Source organism: Nerophis ophidion, linkage group LG24 (genome assembly GCF_033978795.1).
Source record: "Nerophis ophidion isolate RoL-2023_Sa linkage group LG24, RoL_Noph_v1.0, whole genome shotgun sequence".
Lineage (NCBI taxonomy): Eukaryota > Metazoa > Chordata > Actinopteri > Syngnathiformes > Syngnathidae > Nerophis > Nerophis ophidion.
Genome location: NC_084634.1, coordinates 7,170,585 through 7,194,584, shown reverse-complemented (window position 1 = coordinate 7,194,584; position 24,000 = coordinate 7,170,585). Strand labels below are relative to the sequence as shown.

The following is a 24,000-nucleotide window of genomic DNA, read 5'->3' as shown; positions in this document are numbered from 1 at the left end:
TTGTTCATTATTCTTTATTTATTTTAAATTGCCTTTCAAATGTCTACTCTTGGTGTTGGGTTTTATCAAATAAATGTCCCCTAAAAATGTGACTTATACTCCAGTGTGACTTATATATCTTTACTAAGCAATTTCGGCAGGTGCGACTTATACTCCGGAGCGACTTATACTCCGAAAAAATACGGTATATTCGATATATCGCCCAGCCCTAACTTTCTAGATTTGAGAATCTTGCTCCTTGGCAAGCCGCTGTGTTCCAACATGTTACTCAGCTAAGCGTTGGCCTTCTGTTCTGCTACACCTTGGGGGTCCTCAGAGGACAAACACCCAGCGGAATCCGAGTAAATTCCAAAGTTCCAAAGCAGCTGCAGTGTCCCCGTTGTGAGTGACAGAGGATACGAGGCACCGGGAGCAGTTTCTCCGAGTTTGTGTCTTCAGTGAAATCCTCCACTTTGCAAATTGCTTTCATTCAAGAGTTACGCCGCATCCTCATGGAATGTCAACACCAGCTTACTACAAACCACACACATTCGGCAGCTACAGACCGGGAAGAATAAAAATGCTCTCCCTTCACCGGAGGACTTTCCATTGAGCTCACAGCCAGCAAACACGCTCTCCTTCGGTTACAGCTCTGCTCCATTTTAAGTGCACACCTCCGAGCGGCCCACACGCTTACGACGGGGGCCTGACAGCCAAGGCTAACTTTAAAACGCTCCGCTGTCAACGTCCCCTTCGCCATTTCCCGATCCCCAGCCGAAAAAGCGGTCACTCACTCGGTCAGGATTCCGCTCCCTGGGTGGCGGCACCAACTGTCGGAAACGGCGGCGGCGGGCGTGTTGATGTGAGCGGATTTGCGGCGAACATGTGGACGAGTTTGGCGGAGCTTCCTTCTCGTGGCTTGTTTGTAGCAAGTGTTGCTGCAGAAATGTAAAGAGACACCTCGGGGTTCGGGTTTCTCCTGAGGGCAGGGGGGGGGGTGCAAGACTAGGTTGTCGGGTCGGTGGGTTTCGCCGGCCAAACAGGAGCAGTGGGAGTGGAGCTGAGGCGGCATCATTGTACATCTGAACCGGTCTGTCTATTTTTGACCTGCTCTCTCACTTCTGCCGTTTCTTTTCTTTTTCTTCTATGTCCCACTCTCCCTTGTGGAGGCGGTCCGGTCCGATCCGGTGGCCATGTACTGCTCGCCTGTGTATCGGCTGGGGACATCTCTGCGCTGCTGATCCGCCTCCGCTTGGGATGGTTTCCTGATGGCTCCGCTGTGAACGGGGCTCTCGCTGCTGTGTTGGATCCGCTTTGGACTGGACTCTCGCGACTGTGTTGGATCCATTGTGGATTGAACTTTCACAGTATCATGTTAGACCCGCTCGACATCCATTGCTTTCCTCCTCTCCAAGGTTCTCATAGTCATCATTGTCACCGACGTCCCACTGGGTCATTATTGTCACCGATGTCCCACTGGGTGTGAGTTTTCCTTGCCCTTATGTGGGCCTACCGAGGATGTCGTGGTGGTTTGTGCAGCCCTTTGAGACACTAGTGATTTAGGGCTATATAAGTAAACATTGATTGATTGATTGATTGATAAACGAACCCTCCAGAACCAAGCAGATGTAGACCCCCAACCCACACGTTTCTGTACGGTACAGAAGCGTTTACTACGCGGTAAACAAGTTTGGGTAAAGTAAACAAGGTTGAAGTCTCTGCCAACATCCGATATTCTGATATTGTCCAACTCTTAATTACCGATACCGATATATATAGTCGCGGAATTAACACATTGTTAGGCCTAATTTTGTTGTGATGCCCCGCTGGTTGCATTAAATAATGTAACAAGGTTTTCCAAAATAAATCAACTCAAGTTATGGGAAAAAAATGCCAACATGGCACTGCCATATTTATTGTTGAAGTCACAAAGTGCATTATTTTTTTTCTACATGCCTCAAAAAAGCAACTTGGAATTTGGTAAATGCTCACCCTGAGATAATGTTGATACCCACTACAACTATGGGAAAAACTATACTTTGACTTACACAAAGTGCATTATTTTCTTTAAAGGGGAACATCATCAGCAGACCTATGTAAGCGTCAATATATACCTTGATGTTGCAGAAAAAAGACCATGTATTTTTTTAACCGATTTCCGAACTCTAAATGGGTGAATTTTGGCAAATTAAACGCCTTTCTGTTTATCGGTCTTTTAGCGATGACGTCACCGAGGTAACACACCCGCCATATTCATTTTCACATTACAAACACCGGGTCTCAGCTCTGTTATTTTCCGTTTTTTCGAGTATTTTTTTGGAACCTTGGAGACATCATGCCTCGTCGGTGTGTTGTCGGAGGGTGTAACAACACTAACAGGGAGGGATTCAAGTTGCACCACTGGCAAGAAATCTGCCGCCAGACCCCCATTGAATGTGCCAAAGTGTCTTCACATTTGACCGGCGATGCTAAGACAGACATGGCACAGAGATGTATGGATAACCTGCAGATGCATTTGCAACGATAAAGTCAACGAAATCACAAAGGTGAGTTTTGTTGATGTTGTTGACTTATGTGCTAATTAGACATATTTGTTCACGGCATGACTGCCAGCTAATCGATGCTAACATGCTACGCTAATCGATGCTAACATGCTATTTACGCTAGCTGTATGTACATTTGAAACTAGATACCCACATTTAATGCGAAACAAACACTTACCAATCGACGGATTTAACTTGCTCCAGTGTCACAAGATGCGAAAGTCCTGATCGTTTGGTCCGCACATTTTACCGGCGATGCTAATAAGGCAGCCATGCTATGGGCCACTTCATTAGGTACACCCACGCTATGGCCGAATAGCGTCAATAGCTATTCGCTAAATAGCTTCAATTTCTTCTTCAATTTCGTTTTCGCTATCTGCCTCCATACTCCGACAATCTGTTTCAATACATGCGTAATCTGTTGAATCGCTTAAACCGCTGAAATCCGAGTGTGAATCCGAGCTAATGTCGCTATATCTTGCTGTGGTAACCACCATGTTGTTTGTATTGGCAGCACTGTGTGACGTCACAGGGAAATGGATAGTGGTTTCGAAGATAGCGAAAATAAGGCACTTTACAGCTTTATTTAGGGATATTCCGGGACCGGTAAAATTTTGAAAAAAACTTCAAAAAATACAACAAGCCACTGGGAACTGATTTCTATTGTTTTTAACCCTTTTGAAATTGTGATAATGTTCCCCTTTAAACATGCCTCAAAACAACAGCTACAAAAACAATGAAGGCACACAGCTTCAGTCCAGAGTATACTAGAGCAGTGGTTCTCAAATGGGGGTACGCGTACCCCTGGGGGTATTTGAAGGTATGCCAAGGGGTATGTGAGATTTTTTTTTAAATATTCTAAAAAGTCTGCGGGCTATAGAGCTTTTTCATTTCGGGCTCCAGTACTCTGGAATGCCCTCCCGGTAACAGTTCGAGATGCCACCTCAGTAGAAGCATTTAAGTCTCACCTTAAAACTCATTTGTATACTCTAGCCTTTAAATAGACTCCCTTTTTAGACCAGTTGATCTGCCGTTTCTTTTCTTTTTCTTCTATGTCCCACTCTCCTTTGTGGAGGGGGTCCGGTCCGATCCGGTGGCCATGTACTGCTTGCCTGTCTATCGGCTGGGGACATCTCTGCGCTGCTGATCCGCCTCCGCTTGGGATGGTTTCCTGCTGGCTCCGCTGTGAACGGGACTCTCGCTGCTGTGTTGCATCCGCTTTGGACTGGACTCTCGCGACTGTGTTGGATCCATTATGGATTGAACTTTCACAGTATCATGTTAGACCCGCTCGACATCCATTGCTTTCCTCCTCTCCAAGGTTCTCATAGTCATCATTGTCACCGATGTCCCACTGGGTGTGAGTTTTCCTTGCCCTTATGTGGGCCTACCGAGGATGTCGTAGTGGTTTGTGCAGCCCTTTGAGACACTAGTGATTTAGGGCTATATAAGTAAACATTGATTGATTGATTGATTGATTTATTGAATAATACTTCAACAAAATATGAATGTAAGCTCATAAACTGTGAAAAGAAATGCAACAATGCAATATTCAGTGTTGACAGCTATATTTTTTGTGGACATGTTTGTAAAGAAATGTTTAGAATTAAGTTCATAAATCCAGATGGATCTCTTTTACAATCCCCAAAGAGGGCACTTTAAGTTGATGACTACTTCTATATGTAGAAATCTTTTTTTGGAATTGAATCACTTGTTTTTTTTCCAACAAGTTTTTAGTAATTTTTATATCTTTTTTTCCAAATAGTTCAAGAAAGACCACTACAAATGAGCAATATGTTGCATTGTTATACAATTTAACACATCAGAAACTGATGACGTAGTGCTGTATTTTACTTCTTTATCTCTTTTTTTCCAACCAAAAATGCTTTGCTCTGTTTAGGGGGTACTTGAATTAAAAAAAAATTTCACAGGGGGTATATCACTGAAAAAAGTTTGAGAACCACTGTATTAGAGTAATAAGTAAACAATAACATAGTCCTCATTTAGTGCAAGACTGCCTGGTATACTGTATAACTGGAAATTTTAAACTGGGCTCAATCTGCCCAGCTCTAACGTATTTGTATGAGTAACACAAATGTGCTGCAAGCGAGTGGTGAGTGCTTGAAGTGGCCTAGCAGTCAGTTAGAGCTTCTGAAATGCTGCGTTGAGACAGGGCACCTCTGTACACTTTTTTTTTTTTTGTAAGGGGCGCTGGAAGCCGGCAGACCCGTCAGCGATCCTGTTCTGTCTCCCTGTAATGTTTGTCTAATCTTGAATGGGATTGTGCTGAAAATTGTAATTTTCCTGAAGGAACTCTCCTGACGGAATAAATAAAGTACTATCTAATCTAATCTCTAATCTAAGGTGCAAAGTGTGCGCCATGCAGGGCAGACTAGCCACACCAAACCCCACCGTAGCTTTTGCCATACTGCGTGCGTTGTCTCTGACCACAACGTGGGGTGGTTTTTGTTGTATTTTTCTTTTTTTCTCTGCGGAGTCCTTAAGCGACAACTGTGTGGCACTACTTTTTTTCCCCGTGTTTGCTTCTCATCCATCTATTGCTTGTATTCATCATGTATCTCCTTATGATTCTTGAAAAGGTGGGACATCAAATTGCTCTTATCCACATCTGCGGTCCTCTCCAAGGTTTCTCATTGTCGTCCTACTGGCTTGAGTTTTTCCTTGCCCTAATGTGGGATCTGAACCGAAAATGTCGTTGTGGCTTGTGCAGCCCTTTCTGATTTAGGGCTATATAAATAAAAAATTGATTGATTGATTGATGAATACAGCAAAACTATATAATACAAAAAAATCAATACATATTAATAATGCATATATTTATTTCGAAAATCCTCGAAAAAATTGTTGCAGAGCAGTTAAATGAACACTTAGCGTTTAACAATCCATGTGAAACCTTTCAATCCGGTTTCAGGGCAAATCACTCGACTGAGACAGCCCTCGCAAAATTGACTAATGATCTATTGCTAACGATGGACTCTGATGCGTCATCTATGTTGCTGCTCCTCGATCTTAGCGCTGCTTTCGATACCGTCGATCATAATATTTTATTAGAGCGTATCAAAATACGAATTGGTATGTCAGACTCAGCCCTGTCATGGTTTAACTCTTATCTTACTGATAGGGTGCAGTGCGTCTCCTATAACAGTGTGACCTCGGACTATGTTAAGGTAACGTGTGGAGTTCCCCAGGGTTCGGTCCTTGGCCCTGCACTCTTCAGCATCTACATGCTGCCGCTGGGTGACGTCATACGCAAATACGGTTTTAGCTTTCACTGTTATGCTGATGACACCCAACTCTACATGCCCCTAAAGCTGACCAACATGCCGGACTGTAGTCAGTTGGAAGCGTGTCTTAATGAAATTAAACAATGGATGTCCCCTAACTTTTTGCAACTTAATGCCAAAAAAACGGAAATACTGATTATCGGTCCTGCTAGACACCGACCTCTATTTAATAATACAACTTTAACATTTGACAACCAAATAATAAAACAAGGTGACTCTGTAAAAAATCTGGGTATTATCTTCGACCCAACTCTCTCCTTTGAGTCACACATTAAAAGCGTTACTAAAACGGCCTTCTTTCATCTCCGTAATATCGCTAAAATTCGCTCCATTCTGTCCACTAAAGACGCCAAGATCATTATCCATGCGTTTGTTACGTCTCGTCTCGATTACTGTAACGTATTATTTTCGGGTCTCCCCATGTCTAGCATTAAAAGATTACAGTTGGTACAAAATGCGGCTGCTAGACTTTTGACAAGAACAAGAAAGTTTGATCACATTACGCCTGTACTGGCTCACCTGCACTGGCTTCCTGTGCACTTAAGATGTGACTTTAAGGTTTTACTACTTACGTATAAAATACTACACGGTCTAGCTCCAGCCTATCTTGCCGATTGTATTGTACCATATGTCCCGGCAAGAAATCTGCGTTCAAAAGACTCCGGCTTATTAGTGATTCCTAGAGCCCAAAAAAAGTCTGCGGGCTATAGAGCGTTTTCCGTTCGGGCTCCAGTACTCTGGAATGCCCTCCCGGTAACAGTTCGAGATGCTACCTCAGTAGAAGCATTTAAGTCTCATCTTAAAACTCATCTGTATACTCTAGCCTTTAAATAGACCTCCTTTTTAGACCAGTTGATCTGCCGCTTCTTTTCTTTCTCCTATATCCCCCCCTCCGTTGTGGAGGGGGTCCGGTCCGATGACCATGGATGAAGTACTGACTGTCCAGAGTCGAGACCCAGGATGGACCGCTCATCGGGACCCAGGATGGACCGCTCACCTGTATCGGTTGGGGACATCTCTACGCTGCTGATCCGCTTGAGATGGTTTCCTGTGGACGGGACTCTCGCTGCTGTCTTGGAGCCACTATGGATTGAACTTTCACAGTATCATGTTGGACCCGCTCGACATCCATTGCTTTCGGTCCCCTAGAGGGGGGGGGGGGTTGCCCACATCTGAGGTCCTCTCCAAGGTTTCTCATAGTCAGCATTGTCGCTGGCGTCCCACTGGATGTGAATTCTCCCTGCCCACTGGGTGTGAGTTTTCCTTGCCCTTTTGTGGGTTCTTCCGAGGATGTTGTAGTCGTAATGATTTGTGCAGTCCTTTGAGACATTTGTGATTTGGGGCTATATAAATAAACATTGATTGATTGATATTTATAAAAATGTTTTGCCTTTTTAAATATATGCATTATCGCACATTATGCAAATGATATGATGCTGTCCTTTTTGACACCACCCTGGCCACAACCCCACCAGACCCCTAGCCACACCTCCCGCCACAAGTATATTGGCACTAAGTGGGAAACGCTGAAAGTTTTTAGCAAGCATGTCCGTGCACGTTTGTTTCGCACATGACGTCTTTTATCAGACATTTTTGGCGCCGATGAAAATCCTTGATTTGGTTTCCCTGGTTGTATTTCACAGGTGTTGTTTTGAAGGCGTCAAGTGATGAAATTTTACTATCAGTAGAAGCATTTAAGTCTCACCTTAAAACTCATTTGTATACTCTAGCCCAGGGGTGCCCACACTTTTTTTGCAGGCGAGCTACTTTTCAATTGACCAACTCGAGGGGATCTACCTCATTTATATATATCATTTATATTTATTTATTTATGAAAGAGACATTTTTGTGAACAAGTTAAATGTGTTTAATGATAATACAAGCATGTGTAACACATATAGATGTCTTTCTTTCACAAAGACAAGAATATAAGTTGGTGTATTACCTGATTCTGATGACTTGCATTGATTGGAATCAGACAGTAATGAGGATAACGCCCACATTTTCAAATGGAGGAGAAAAAAAGTTGTCCTTTCTGTACAATACCACATGAAAGTGGTTGGTTTTTGGCATCTAATTCATCCAGCTTCCATACACTTTACAAGAAAAACATTGGCGGCAAATTCCGTAGCTTGCTTGATTGACATTCACGGCACCCGAGGGTCTTGTGAGATGACGCTGGCTGCTGCCAGTTCATTATTATGAAAAAATGACAGAGAGGAAGGCGAGAAACACTTTTTATTTCAACAGACTTTCGCGCCGTCCCTTCCGTCAAAACTCTAAAGGCCGACTCCACATTTCCTATCTTCACAATAAAAGCCCTGCTTCATGCTGCCTGCGCTAACAAAATAAGAGTCTCGGAAAGCTGGCGTGCACAAGTGATGTGCACGCCAGCTTTCTGAGGGATCGCTTGTGCACGCCAGTTTTCCGAGACTCTGTATTTAGTTAGCGCAGGCAGCATGAAGCAGGGCTTTTATTGTGAAGATAGGAAATGTGCAGTCGGCCTTTAGAGTTTTGACGGAAGGTACGGCGCGAGAGTCTGTTGAAATAAAAAGTGTTTCTCGCCTTCCTCTCGGTCATATTTTCATAATAATGATCTTGCAACAGCCAGCGTCATCTCACAAGACCCTCCGGTACCGTGAATGTCATTTAAGTGACGTCTTGGTGAAGATTGATGATCACAAATTTTTAGGTCTATTTTTTTTAAAAGCCTGGCTGGAGATCGACTGACACACCCCCCGCGGTCGACTGGTAGCTCGCGATCGACGTAATGGGCACCCCTGCTTTAGCCTTTAAATAGACTCCCTTCTTAGACCAGTTGATCTGCCGTTTCTTTTCTTTTTCTTCTATGTCCCACTCTCCCTTGTGGAGGGGGTCCGGTCCGATCCGGTGGCCATGTACTGCTTGCCTGTGTATCGGCTGGGGACATCTCTGCGCTGCTGATCCGCCTCCGCTTGGGATGGTTTCCTGCTGGCTCCGCTGTGAACGGGACTCTCGCTGCTTTGTTGGATCCGCTTTGGACTGGACTCTCGCGACTGTGTTGGATCCATTATAGATTGAACTTTCACAGTATCATGTTAGACCCGCTCGACATCCATTGCTTTCCTCCTCTCCAAGGTTCTCATAGTCATTGTCACCGACGTCCCACTGGGTGTGAGTTTTCCTTGCCCTTATGTGGGCCTACCGAGGATGTCGTAGTGGTTTGTGCAGCCCTTTGAGACACTAGTGATTTAGGGCTATATAAGTAAACATTGATTGATTGATTGATTGATTGATTGATTGATACTGTGAGCGGGCCTGAGGCATGCGTCATCTTTTCACCCAAAAGGTCCACTGGAGGAAACTGCACCCTCGGCGTCTTCCTCTCAAGAGTCAAGTAATGTACTCCCATTTACTCGATAGTAACTCTTGCTACTCAGATGAAACTACCTCCGCCTGTGCCAAACAACTCAAATAACGACTTCAGGTGCTTCCAAAGTGTGGGGAAAAAAAAACAACACTTGGGTCAGTGACAAGCATCCTTGAGACAACGATCCAGTAATCACTGGTAAAGAATACCGGACATAAACAGCCTCGAGTTCAAAAAAGACATGCCGTACCGTTCTGATTGGACGGGGGACTTTGGGGACTATAGGTTGCCCCGGTGTGGCCGGCACCAGACCGACAAGGTCGGCAGCTTCAACGCGGATCAGGAGCCGAATGTTTATCTGAGGCTTAGACCGAGGTCTTCCACTCGGTTTGCATGGACATACTGTATAAGGCGGACTGAGACACCAAGTCTTGTGATCAGATGGAATGTGTTCTGATCCAGACAGGCGCCGCTCCTTCACTAAATTACAAGCGTCGGCGAATTGCATTTCTACAAGTCCATGCACCAGAGCACACCAAACATCAAGTGTGTGTGTGTCTGTTTGCATACCTGATTGCAAGGTAAAGCCTTGGCAGAGGTAGGCTTTCTCCCATTATTTCTTTTGCCAGCGTTTTGTTTCAATCGTGATCACATCACATAGGGCAGGGGTAGGGAACCTATGGCTCTTGAGCCAGATGCGGCTCTTTTGATGACTGCATCTGGCTCTCGGATAAATCTGAGCTGACATTGCTTAATAGGATAAGTAATGAATAATTCCACTTGTAATCATAGTGTTAAAAATAACATTTAAAATATATCAATCAATCAATCAATCAATCAATGTTTACTTATATAGCCCTAAATCACTAGTGTCTCAAAGGGCTGCACAAACCACTACGACATCCTCGGTAGGCCCACATAAGGGCAAGGAAAACTCACACCCAGTGGGACATCGGTGACAATAATGACCCAGTGGGACGTCGGTGACAATGATGACTATGAGAACCTTGGAGAGGAGGAAAGCAATGGATGTCGAGCGGGTCTAACATGATACTGTGAGAGTTCAATCCATAATGGATCCAACACAGTCGCGAGAGTCCAGTCCAAAGCGGATCCAACACAGCAGCGAGAGTCCCGTTCACAGCGGAGCCAGCAGGAAACCATCCCAAGCGGAGGCGGATCAGCAGCACAGAGATATCCCCAGCCGATACACAGGCAAGCAGTACATGGCCACCGGATCGGACCGGACCTCCTCCACAAGGGAGAGTGGGACATAGGAGAAAAAGAAAAGAAACGGCAGATCAACTGGTCTAAAAAGGGAGTCTATTTAAAGGCTAGAGTATACAAATGAGTTTTAAGGTGAGACTTAAATGCTTCTACTGAGGTGGCATCTCGAACTGTTACCGGGAGGGCATTCCAGAGTACTGGAGCCCGAACGGAAAACGCTCTATAGCCCGCAGACTTTTTTTGGGCTTTGGGAATCACTAATAAGCCGGAGTCTTTTGAACGCAGATTTCTTGCCGGGACATATGGTACAATACAATCGGCAAGATAGGATGGAGCTAGACCGTGTAGTATTTTATACGTAAGTAGTAAAACCTTAAAGTCACATCTTAAGTGCACAGGAAGCCAGTGCAGGTGAGCCAGTACAGGCGTAATGTGATCAAACTTTCTTGTTCTTGTCAAAAGTCTAGCAGCCGCATTTTGTACCAACTGTAATCTTTTAATGCTAGACATGGGGAGACCCGAAAATAATACGTTACAGTAGTCGAGACGAGACGTAACAAACGCATGGATAATGATCTCGGCGTCTTTAGTGGACAGAATGGAGCGAATTTTAGCGATATTACGGAGATGAAAGAAGGCCGTTTTAGTAACGCTTTTAATGTGTGACTCAAAGGAGAGAGTTGGGTCGAAGATAATACCCAGATTCTTTACCGTGTCGCCTTGTTTAATTGTTTGGTTGCCAAATGTTAGAGTTGTATTATTATATATAAAACATTCTCATGCATTTTTATGTTTAAGAAGTTGCGTTAATGGTAAGAAGTAATGTATTTATTATTGGTTAGTGTTGGGCTTGCCCTCCTAGGGGTTCTTCAGACCACCAAGCACCGACATGAGAGCCTGTTTTAGGGTAAAATATTGTTGTATTTTTTTCTATTAGTCTCTCAGTTGCTTTCCAGCAATTGTCTTTTTTCTCTTTCGTCCTCACTCGCGCTCTGGCTCCAGCCCCAACCCCAACCCTGTCTCTCCTCCTGGCTGCTGCTTATAACAGAGCGACAGGTGACTAGATAAAAAGGCCCAGGTGGGCAGTCTACGCACCTGTCGCTGATTTTGAGGCCGGTCCTGGCAACATCCCGCTTTGCTGCAGGCATGCAGGCCACGCCTCCTCCACAGTTTGCTTCAGAATAACAATGTTATTACAAAGAATAAGAGACCTATTATACTCTGGAAATGTTGGTTTTACTTAAAAATGCAGGCGTTTGTGGTCAGTGTTAAAAAAAAAACATTATATGGCTCTTAGGGAAATACATTTTAAAATATTTGGCTTCTTGGCTCTCTCAGCCGAAAAGGTTCCCGACCCCTGACATAGGGGATGTAACAATATGACCAAAATGACCAAAGTGTGTGCTTATTATACACACACTGAAATCTTTAGATGAAGGGTGTCCAAACTACGACCCGTGTGTCCAATGAACAAAACAGCACGGGGTCCATCATCTGCCGGTGGTTTGGCTTCAAGCGGGAATATGTTGAACAATTATGCGGCAAAAGTGTTGCTACAAAAAGTAGCGGCACTGCTAATTTGTAGCATCATTTGAAGAGTCACTCCCTAGAGCAGTGGTTCTCAAATGGGGTTACGGGGGGTACTTGAAGGTATGCCAAGGGGTACGTGAGATTTTTAAAAAATATTCCAAAAAGAGCAACAATTCAAAAATCCTTTCTAGATATATTGATTGGAAAATTGCAACAATTCAAAAATCATTTCTAAATATATGTATTTAATAATACTTCAACAAAATATGAATGTAAGTTCATAAACTGTGGAAATAAAATACAACAATGCAATATTCAGTGTTGACATCTAGATTTTTTTGTGGACATGTTCCATAAATATTGATGTTAAAGATTTCTTTTTTGTGAAGAAATGTTTAGAATTTAGTTCATGAATCCGGATGGATCTCTATTACAATCCCCCATTTTAAGTTGATGATTACTTCTATGTGTAGAAATTGTTATTTATTATTGAATCACTTGTTTTAGTTATTTTTTATATATTTTTTCCCCAAATAGTTCAAGAAAGACCACTACAAATGAGCAATATTTTGCACTGTTATACAATTTAATACATCAGAAACTGATGACATAGTGCTGTATTTTACTTCTTTATCTCTTTTTTTCAACTAAAAAGGCTTTTCTCTGATTAGGGGGTACTTGAATTAAAAAAAAATGTTCAGTTTCACATCACTGAAAAAAGGTTGAGAACCACTGCCCAAGAGAATGAAGAGTGCTTGAAAGTCCGCGTGTCAACATCTCCGTTCGGTGCTACACTAACAAAATGCAGAAGTAACAATTTCCAAATCAACACCGTATAAAAAAAACCCAGCAACAACAGAAGGGGAAAACGTCCACAGGAACCCACCACAGAACAAAGGACATATACTATTTGATTTCCTATTATGCAACTCATTTTTATTTGACACTTTTTGAAATATCTTGTGTGACATCATGCACAAAAGTGCACTTTATTTGTTTTTAACTATTGTAGTGGCGTTTTGTACCAAAAGTGCACTTTAATTTGGTGTTGTTTTGATATGTCATCTTAGTGACATCATGCACAAAAGTGCACTAATAGCTTCTTTTGAAATGTCTCTGACAATCCTGCACTTTCTGTTTTGGAAATGACATGAATGTTTGTGCCACTGCTTAATAACTGTTTAATAAATACACTTTTGGTCATTTGACTTAGTTTACTTAGTCCCTCTCTGCATGAAAGTTTAAAATGAGCATATATTAATACAGTATGAACGTGAATGTTTTAATGTAGACTAGGGTGGTCCTGATCCGATATTTGGATCAGATGCCGATATTTGCCAAAAAATGCGTATCGGCAAGGCATCGGTGTGTTTTCCAACACACCGATTTAAATAATACATTCCACTCTTCTGCTGCTCCCTAAACTCCGTTACGCATTTTCCAGCACACCTTCAAAACATCCACAGGTCGGCGTTTTAACCGTTCGGACGGCCGTGTGAATTAAAAGTTACGGTAAAAATGTCAGCTGTGTGGGATTATTTTATCCTACAAAACGAAAAAGATGAAGAGGTGGAGTGCAAAACATGCCACAATAAAGTCAAGCGTGGTGTTAAAGTTGTAAGACATTTTAATGACTCTTGCGAGTGAGAGGCTTTTCAGCACTCATCATCAAATAATCTCCCCATTATGCTTGGACTTCAATTGTTGCCCCCCCCCTCCCCCGACTGGGGCAAACAAATTAAGGGAGTGTGTAGATATAAATATATATATATATATATATATATATATATATATTATTTTTTTGAAGTTTACACTTGTTCAAGAGCAAGTATTGATGCTGAGTTATAGAAATTTTACCCCACTCAGGTTGTTTGTGTGTTTTGCTTTTTTAAATAATGTTAACAGAATTATTTCCACTTTATAATGTTCACTTTTTTACTGTTTAATGATGCCATTTCTGTTTGTCATGTATAATTTTTGATATTTTGTGTTTATCCTTGAATACCAACTATTGTGTATTATTCAAACTCAACTAATTCAGATGGCTAGTTGTTATCAAGAGTACTAAAATCCTTTTCAGCATGAATCTGACAACTAAGTAGGCTAAATAACTTTAATACATGCTCGGATAGGCCAGTATCGGCCAGTATCGGTATCGGATCGGAAGCGCAAAAACAATATCGGTATCGGATCGGAAGTGCAAAAACCTGGATCGGGACATCCCTAATGTAGACAAATAAAATCATCATACTGCTGTGATTATATGCATCAAGCGTTCATTCAAGGCTAAGGCAAAATATTGCAATTTGTATCGTGTATCGCAATATGGACAAAAAATATCGAGATATTAATAAAAGGCCATATAGCCCAGCCCAAGCGCTGCGGTTTCATAGCATATACAAACAACCAGCGGTCTGATAGCTGGCCAACAAAAGTAACTCAAGTCAGTGACTATTGATTATCGAGCACAGCAATTACTTATATGACCCAATCCAAACAACCTTCCCTAGGTATGGTGCAAGAGGACAAAAATTCAACCAGCGTGAAAACATAACTTCCTCATTGAACTTTTTGGACATTATTAAAAAAAATAAGTACAGTCAAGATAAAAAAAAAATACATCCATTACAAGTAGAGATGTGCGATAATATCGGACTGCCGATATTATAGGCCAATAAATGCTATAAAAATGTAATATCAGAAATTATCGGTATGAGTCTAAAAAAAATAAATGTATTACTTTTTAAAACGCCGCAATGTACATGGACGTAGGGAGAAGTACAGAGTGCCAATAAACCTTGAAGGCACTGCCTTTGCGTGCCCGCCCAATCACATAATATCTACGGCTTTTCACACACGCAAGTGAATGCAATGCATACTTGGTCGACAGCCATACAGGTCACACTGAAGGTGGCCGTATAAACAACTTTAACACTGTTACAAGTATGCGCCACACTGTGAACCCACACCAAACAAGAATGACAAACACATTTCGGGAGAACATCTGCACCGTAACACAACAGAACAAATAACCAGAACCCCTTGCAGCACTAAGTCTTCCGGGACACTACAACATACACCCCCGCTACTCCCTCACCTCAACCTCCTCATGCTCTCTCAGGCAGAGCATGTCCCAAATTCCATGCTACCGTTTTGAAGCATGTTAAGAAAAAATATGCACTTTGTGACTTCAATAATAAATATGGCAGTGCCTTGCTGGCATTTTTTTTCCATAACTTGAGTTGATTTATTTTGGAAAAACTCATTTTGTACACAATTCACAGTTAAGCGACTTATTTAGAAATTTTTTGGAGCCCCATGTTGGTTGTGGGCAAAAATGCTTTGAAAAATATTTAAATTGGGCTAATATCCGTTTTACAGGCTAACAACAATCTAAACCAGGGGTCCCCAAACTTTTTGACCCGGGGGCCGTATTGGGTTAAAAAGATTGACCAGGGCCTGTGCACTATATATATATATATATATATATACATATACATATACATATATACATATACATATACATATATACATATATATATATATATATATATATATATATATATATATATATATATATATATATATATATATATATATATATATATATATATTAGGGGTGTAACGGTACACAATTTCGGTTCGGTACGTACCTCGGTTTAGAGGTCACGGTTCAGTTCATTTTCGGTACAGTAAGAAAACCACAAAATATTAATTTTTGGGTTATTTATTTACCAAATTTGTAAACAGTGGCTTTATCCTTTTAACATTGGGAACACTATAATCATTCTGCCCACGTTAATCCACATTAAACTGCCTCAAGTTGTTGCTTTGATTAAATCAAATGACAACACCTTTCTTCTACATATAAAAAGTGCAACATTAAACAGTTTCAAGTCAACTGATCATGCTTAATTTATTACAGCATTTGGGAAGCCTGTAGTTGACTTTTATTATGTAAATGTTATATTTTCGTCAACATGTGATAGCAGAGACCCTGCCATTCAAAACTAAGCTGCTACATTACTAATGATTAATGTAACTATAGCTGAAAAAATAGTACAATAGCAATAGGAGAGACTATCAATCCCTGAACACCATGGAGTTCAATGAAATAAACAGACAGGGCTTTGCTGCCCCTAGCACGCGCACGCACACATAGCAAAATGAGCTAACATTACGCTAAAAGCCAATTAGCCTTCACCTCAAGCCAGAACTGCATCCTGGGACTCCATAACACCTCAGCAATGCCACAGGCCGATTGCTTCCATGCCACGCCGTATTGATGCAGTAATCCGTGCAAAAGGATTCCCAACCAAGTACTGAGTGCATTAATTGACATTTTCAAATGTTTGATTTTGTTTTGCTGTTATAAATCTTTTTTTTTACTTGGTCTGAGGAAATATTAAAAATTTTTGAGACAGGATTTTTGAGTTTTCTTAAGCTGTATGCCATAATCAGCACTATTACAATAATAAAAGGCTTGCAATGTTCCAGTTGATGTGTAATGAATCCAGAATGTATGACATTTTCATGTTTTTAGTTGCATCACAGAAAGTAACGGACTTTATCACAATATTCTAATTTTCTGAGACGGTCGGAATCAGTTGATATCGGAATCAGTAATCAAGAGTTGGACAATATCGGGAAAAAAAGCCATTATCGGACATCTCTAACGAAAACCAAAACCACTAAATAAGGAAAAGGGTCGGACACCCATGATCCAACCTGTTATAGTTCCGAATAGGTAGACAATAGGGGTGTGGGAAAAAAATCGATTCGAATACGAATCAAATCGTTTATATTGTGCGATTCAGAGTAGATTATATAAAAAAAAAAAAATTTTTTTAATCAATCCAACAAACCACTACACAGCAATACCATAACAATGCAATCCAATTCCAAAACCAAACCTGACCCAGCAACACTCAGAACTGCAATAAACAGAGCAATGGAGAGGAGACACAAACACGACACAGAACAAACCAAAACTATTGAAACAAAAATGAATATCATCAACAACCGTATCGATATTAGTTATAATTTCAGCATAGCAGTGTTTAAAAATCCCTCATTGACATTATCATTAAACATTTATAAAAAAATTTTAAAAGTGTCACAGTGGCATCTCATAAGCTTGACAACACACTGTGTCCAATGTTTTCACAAAGATAAAATAAGTCATATTTTTGGTTCTTTGAATAGTTAAAACAAATTTACATTATTGCAATCAGTTGATAAAACATTGTCCTTTACAATTATAAAAGCTTTTTACAAAAATCTACTAGTCTGCTTGCATGTCAGCAGACTGGGGTAGATCCTGCTGAAATCCTATGTATTGAATGAATACAGAATCCCTTTAAATCGGGAAAAAAAATGGTTTTTGAATCGAGAATCGAATCGAAAAAAAATCGATATATTATCGAATCGACATTGAATCGATTCGTGGGACACCCAAAGATTCATAGCCCTAGTAGACAACCTAAATTTCCTGGACAGAAAAAATGACCAGGCTCATGACCCTCCACTTCTCCCAAGAGTCTATCGTGTACCCGGCAACAAACATTCCCCTAAGACAGACAGGCTCCCCTGAGCCCTAAGAAAATCTTGTCAATTATGTTAAGACACCAGTTGATCAATTCCATTGTTTTGATTTCGGAGAACGGCGCTAAAGGAGGCTCCAAGCTAGTTAAGACAAGACAAAAGCACACAAAAAACAGGAGAAGTAAGGGAACGTGTCTGCCTTTGTTGAGAGCCAAAGAGAAGAAAGGCACTTTTCTTACTTAGTTACCATAATTTAATTATTGAAGTAATTGAATTACTTCAATAATTAAATTTAAAAAAAAAATAGAAGAGCATCAATCTTTCGACAACATCTGCGTGTGTCGTTCAGTACACGGCGTTAAGAACACACGGCGATGCAGCAGCAGATGGTCAAGACAAACTTGCCACCTCGAGAGCCCCTCCCCCCCACTCTGGGTGGGAAATGTGTGAATTTGAACGTGTAGTGCTGAAGCAGGGGGGTAAGGGGCGGAGAGGCGGGTTGAGGCGGGGGTGTTGACATTCCTCCGTTTCCCTGGCAACGCGACATGAATACTAAGCGCTCGGCATTGGGGTTTGGATCTAAGATCTAGATCGGGGTCAGCAACCCGCGGCTCAAAACGGTCGCCCGAGTGGCTCCCTAGAGCATTTTAAACCTCTTAAGGCCCAAGCTGTTTGTTTACATGCTTTTTATTATTTCTCTTTGCTATTTGGGCTTATTGGACCCTAATTAGAATAAAAACTAAAAATCATCTTTTAATAATATGTACTTAGTCCATAAGTACACAAATGTGTACTTCAAGTATATCCATCCATCCATCATCTTCCGCTTATCCGAGGGCGGGTCGCGGGGGCAGCAGCCTAAGCAGGGAAGCCCAGACTTCCCTCTCCCCAGCCACTTCGTCTAGCTCTTCCCGGGGGATCCCGAGGCGTTCCCAGGCCAGCCGGGAGACATAGTCTTCCCAACGTGTCCTGGGTCTTCCCCGTGGCCTCCTACCGGTTGGACGTGCCCTAAACACATCCCTAGGGAGGCGTTCGGGTGGCATCCTGACCAGATGCCCGAACCACTTCATCTGGCTCCTCTCGATGTGTAGGAGCAGCGGCTTTACTTTGAGCTCCTCCCGGATGGCAGAGCTTCTCACCCTATCTCTAAGGGAGAGGAAACTCATTTCGGCCGCTTGTACCCGTGATCTTGTCCTTTCGGTCATGACCCAAAGCTCATGACCATAGGTGAGGATGGGAACGTAGATCGACCGGTAAATTGAGAGCTTTGCCTTCCGGCTCAGCTCCTTCTTCACCACAACGGATCGATACAACGTCCGCATTACTGAAGACGCCACACCGATCCGCCTGTCGATCTCACGATCCACTCTTCCCCCACTCGTGAACAAGACTCCTAGGTACTTGAACTCCTCCACTTGGGGCACTATACTTCGAGTATAGTGACATCAAAAAATTTTATTTTTACACTTTTTTCCCCCAAATTCCTTTGTATGTAATACTCTTCTGACACCACCAGATGGCAGTATAAGTGTCCACATAAGTGGCCATAAGACCCCAATTCAGTAGTGTACACAATTTTGGAAATAAAAGCTAAATGGTGCTGTCCAATAAGACCTTTAGAGCAGTGGTCCCCAACCAACGGTACCGGTCCGTGATTAGTACCAAATCCAGGAATTCACATTGTAGGAATTTTAAAGAATTTATTTGTAAATTATGGTGGAAAATAAGTATTTGGTCACTTCAAACAAGGAAGATCTCTGGCTCGCACAGACCTGTAACTTCTTTAAGAAGCTCTTCTGTCCTCCACTCGTTACCTGTATTAATGGCACTTGTTTGAACTCGTTATCTGTATAAAAGACACATGTCCACAGCCTCAAACTCCACTATGGCCAAGACCAAAGAGCTGTCGAAGGACACTATGAAAAGAATTGTAGACCTGCACCAGACTGGGAAAAGTGAATCTACAATAGGCAAGCAGCTTGGTGTGAAAAAAATCAACTGGGAGCAATTATCAGAAAATGGAAGACATACAAGACCACTGATAATCTCCCTCGATCTGGGGCTCCACGCAAGATCTCATCCCGTGGGGTCAAAATGATCATGAGAACGGTGAGTAAAAATCCCAGAACCAGACGGGGGGACCTCGTGAATGACCTGCAGAGAGCTGGGACCAAAGTAACAAAGGTTACCATCAGTAACACACGACACAGACAGGGAATCAAATCCTGCAATGCCAGACGTGTCCCACTTCTTAAACCAGTGCATTTCCAGGCGGGTCTGAATTTTGCCAGAGCACATGGATGATACAGCAGAGGATTGGGAGAATGTCAAAATAAAACTTTTTGGTATAAACTCAACTTGTCGTGTTTGGAGGAAGAAGAATACTGTGTTGCATCCCAAGAACACCACATCTACTGTGAAGCATGGGGGTGGAAACATCATGCTTTGGGGCTGTTTTTCTGCTAAGGGGACAGGACGACTGATCCGTGTTAAGGAAAGAATGAATGGGGCCATGTATCGTGAGATTTTAAGCCAAAACCTCCTTCCATCAGTGAGAGCTTTGAAGATGAAACGTAGCTGGGTCTTCCAGCATGACAATGATCCCAAACACATCCCCCGGGCAACGAAGGAGTGGCTCCTTAAGAAGCATTTCAAAGTCCTGGAGTGGCCTAACCAGTCTCCAGAACTCAACCCCATAGAAAATTTGTGGAGGGAGTTGAAGGTCTGTGTTGCTCGACGACAGCCCCAAAACATCACTGCTCTTGAGAAGATCTGCATAGAGGAATGGGCCAAAATACCAGCTACTGCGTGAGCAAACCTGGTAAAGACCTATAGTAATCGTTTGATCTCTGTTATTGCCAACAAAGGTTATATTACAAAGTATTGAGTTGAATTTGAATGTGCTTTGTGGACTTGGAGAAGGCATCCGACCGTGTCCTTCGGGGAGTGCTCAGAGAGTATGGGGTATCGGACTGTCTTATTTTGGCGGTCCGCTCCCTGTACGATCAGTGCCAGAGCTTGGTCCGCATTGCCGGCAGTAAGTCGAAAACATTTCCAGTGAGGGTTGGACTCCGCCAAGGCTGTCCTTTGTCACCGATTCCGTTCATAACTTTTATGGACAGAATTTCTAGGCGCAGTCAAGGCGTTGAGGGGTTCCGGTTTGGTGACCGCAGGATTAGGTCTCTGCTTTTGGCAGATGATGTGGTCCTGATGGCTTCATCTGACCGGGATCTTCAGCTCTCACTGGATCGGTTCGCAGCCGAGTGTGAAGCGACCGGAATGAGAATCAGCACCTCCAAGTCCGAGTCCATGGTTTTCGCCCGGAAAAGGGTGGAATGCCATCTCCGGGTAGGGGAGGAGACCCTGCCCCAAGTGGAGGAGTTCAAGTACCTAGGAGTCTTGTTCACGAGTGGGGGAAGAGTGGATCGTGAGATCGACAGGCGGATTGGTGCGGCGTCTTCAGTAATGCGGACGTTGTACCGATCCGTTGTGGTGAAGAAGGAGCTGAGCCGGAAGGCAAAGCTCTAAATTTACCGGTCGATCTACATTCCCATCCTCACCTATGGTCATGAGCTTTGGGTCATGACCGAAAGGATAAGATCACGGGTACAAGCGGCCGAAATGAGTTTCCTCCGCCGTGTGGCGGGGCTCTCCCTTAGAGATAGGGTGAGAAGCTCTGCCATCCGGGAGGAACTCAAAGTAAAGCCGCTGCTCCTTCACATCGAGAGGAGCCAGATGAGGTGGTTCGGGCATCTGGTCAGGATGCCACCCGAGGTGTTTAGGGCACGTCCAACCGGTAGGAGGCCACGGGGAAGACCCAGGACACGTTGGGAAGACTATGTCTCCCGGCTGGCCTGGGAACGCCTCGGGATCCCCCGGGAAGAGCTAGACGAAGTGGCTGGGGAGAGGGAAGTCTGGGTTTCCCTGCTTAGGCTGTTGCCCCCGCGACCTGACCTCGGATAAGCGGAAGAAGATGGATGGATGGATGGAGTTGAATTTTTGTTATTGACCATATACGTATTTTCCACCATAATTTACAAATAAATTCTTTAAGATTCCTACAATGTGAATTCCTGTATTTTTTTTCCACATTCTGTCTCTCACAGTTGAAGTGTACCTATGATGAAAATTACAGACCTCTGTCATCATTTTAAGTGGGAGAACTTGCACAATCGGTGGCTGACTAAATACTTTTTTACCCCACTGTACATATTGCATCATTATGCCTCATTTGTAGGTACATTTGGGCTTATTTAATATCATTTACTTGTATCCTCTTTGTATATAATTTAGTTTTGCATGTCTCATGACACATTATTTGTATGTACCGTATTTTTCCGAAATATAAGTCGCAGTTTTTTTTTCCATAGTTTATACTCTGGAGCGGCTTATTTGTGAAATTATTAACACATTACCGTAAAATATCAAATATTATTATTTAGAAGCGACAACGAAGAAGTAAATTTTATCGGATTTAGCGATCAGGAGTGACAGATTGTTTGGTAAACGTATAGCATGTTCCATATGTTGTAGTTATTTGAATGACTCTTACCATAATATGTTACGTTAACATATTAGGTACGTTCTCAGTTCGTTATTTATGCGTCATATAAGGTACACTTATTCAGCCTGTTGTTCACTATTTATTAATTTTAAATTGCCTTTCAAATGTGTATTCTTGATGTTGGATTTTATCAAATATATTTCCCCCCAAAAAGCGACTTATACTCTAATGCGATTTATATGTTTTTTTCCTGCTTTATTATGCATTTTCGGCAGGTGCGAATTATAAACCGGAGCACCTTATACTCCGAAAAATACAGTAATATTGGCTGCATTTCAGACAGTTTTTGGGGGGCCATGTTGTTCCAGACCACAGCAAATGTTACCTAGCTTGCAAAAATATATATTAAAAAGAAGACAGCCTGTTGTTTCCTTTAACTTGGACACACACACCTTAGGCCATTAAAACCTCTAAAGGCTTAGTTGGCCAGATGCGTGGATATCACCTTTTAGTTCTTATTTCCAAAATTGTGTACACTACTGAATTGGAGTCTTATGGCCACTTATGTGGACACTTATATGGCCATCTGGTGGTGTCAGGAGAGTATAATATACAGTACAATGGAATTTGGGGAAGAAAAAAGGTAGAAAATAAAAATTAGCATGTCACTAAACATGAAGTACATGTTTGTTACTTATGGATTAAGTACATCATATCAAAAGATGATTCTTAGTTTTTATTCTAATTAGGGTCATATAAGCCCAAATAGCAAAGATAAATTAAAAAAAAGCATGTAAACAAACAGCTTGGGCCTTAAAAGGTTTTAATTAAAAGCCAGTAATTTCCAGGAGTTAGCTCACCTTATGAGTGGCCTCGGAATTTACTAATGGTTTCTAATGTTGTTAAAATGTGTCGAATAAATATTCAATTTCAACATTTCCGTCAACGAAGATTTGCTTCAACCTGCGACACAGTCATTTTCATAGCAGGCTATAATAGCTAATAAAGACACTTACGTCATGTGTTGTCTTCATTATAACAGATACATAAGACTTTTATATTCATTTTGATATTAGGCTAATATAACTAATGTAGACACATCATGTGTAATACACAATTTTAACACTTATATAAGACTTATAAAGTCATCTTGAGAGTAGGCTAATATAACTAATATAGACACTTACGTCATGTGTTGTCTTCATTATAACACTTATATAAGACTTTTAAAGTAATTTTGATAGTAGGCTAATATAACTAATATAGACACTTACGTCATGTGTTGCCTTCATTGTAACACTTATATAAGACTTTTAAAGTAATTTTGATAGTAGGCTAATATAACTAATATAGAAACTTACATCATGTGTTGTCTTCATTATAACACTTATATAAGACTTTAAGTCATTTTGATAGTAGGCTAATATAACTAATATAGAAACTTACATCATGTGTTGTCTTCATTATAACACTTATATAAGACTTTTAAAGTAATTTTGATAGTAGGCTAATATAACTAATATAGACACTTACGTCATGTGTTGCCTTCATTATAACACTTATATAAGACTTTAAGTCATTTTGATAGTAGGCTAATATAACTAATATAGACACTTACGTCATGTGTTGTCGTCATTATAACACTTATATAAGACTTTTAAAGTCATTTTGATGGTAGGCTAATATAACTAATATAGACACTTACATCATGTGTTGTCTTCATTATAACACTTCTATAAGACTTATAAAGTCATTTTGATAGTAGGCTAATATAACTAATATAGACACATATATCATGTGTTGTCTTCATTATAACACTTATATAAGACTTATAAAGTCATTTTGATAGTAGGCTAATACAGCTAATATAGACACTTTCGTCATGTGTTGCTTTCATTATAACACTTATACAAGACTTTTAAAGTCATCTTGATAGTGGGCTAATATAGACACTTACGTCATGTGTTGTCTTCATTATAACACTTATATAAGACTTTTAAAGTAATTTTGATAGTAGGC

At 41.6% G+C, this 24,000-nt stretch overlaps 1 protein-coding gene across 7 annotated transcripts in view; it reads right to left on the bottom strand.

The window, feature by feature from the left end:
* ppp2r5eb (protein phosphatase 2, regulatory subunit B', epsilon isoform b) overlaps nucleotides 1–24,000 on the bottom strand; it is a 166,459-nt gene that overhangs the window by 91,936 nt on the left and 50,523 nt on the right. Inside the window, exon 1 of one of the 7 annotated variants that reach the window (XM_061886355.1) lies at nucleotides 774–930. The exons of the other annotated variants lie outside the window; for them this stretch is intronic. The gene's annotated coding sequence lies outside the window, so the exon portion shown is untranslated. Of the gene's footprint in view, nucleotides 1–773; nucleotides 931–24,000 lie in introns of those variants that run through there. 7 annotated transcript variants of the gene reach the window in all.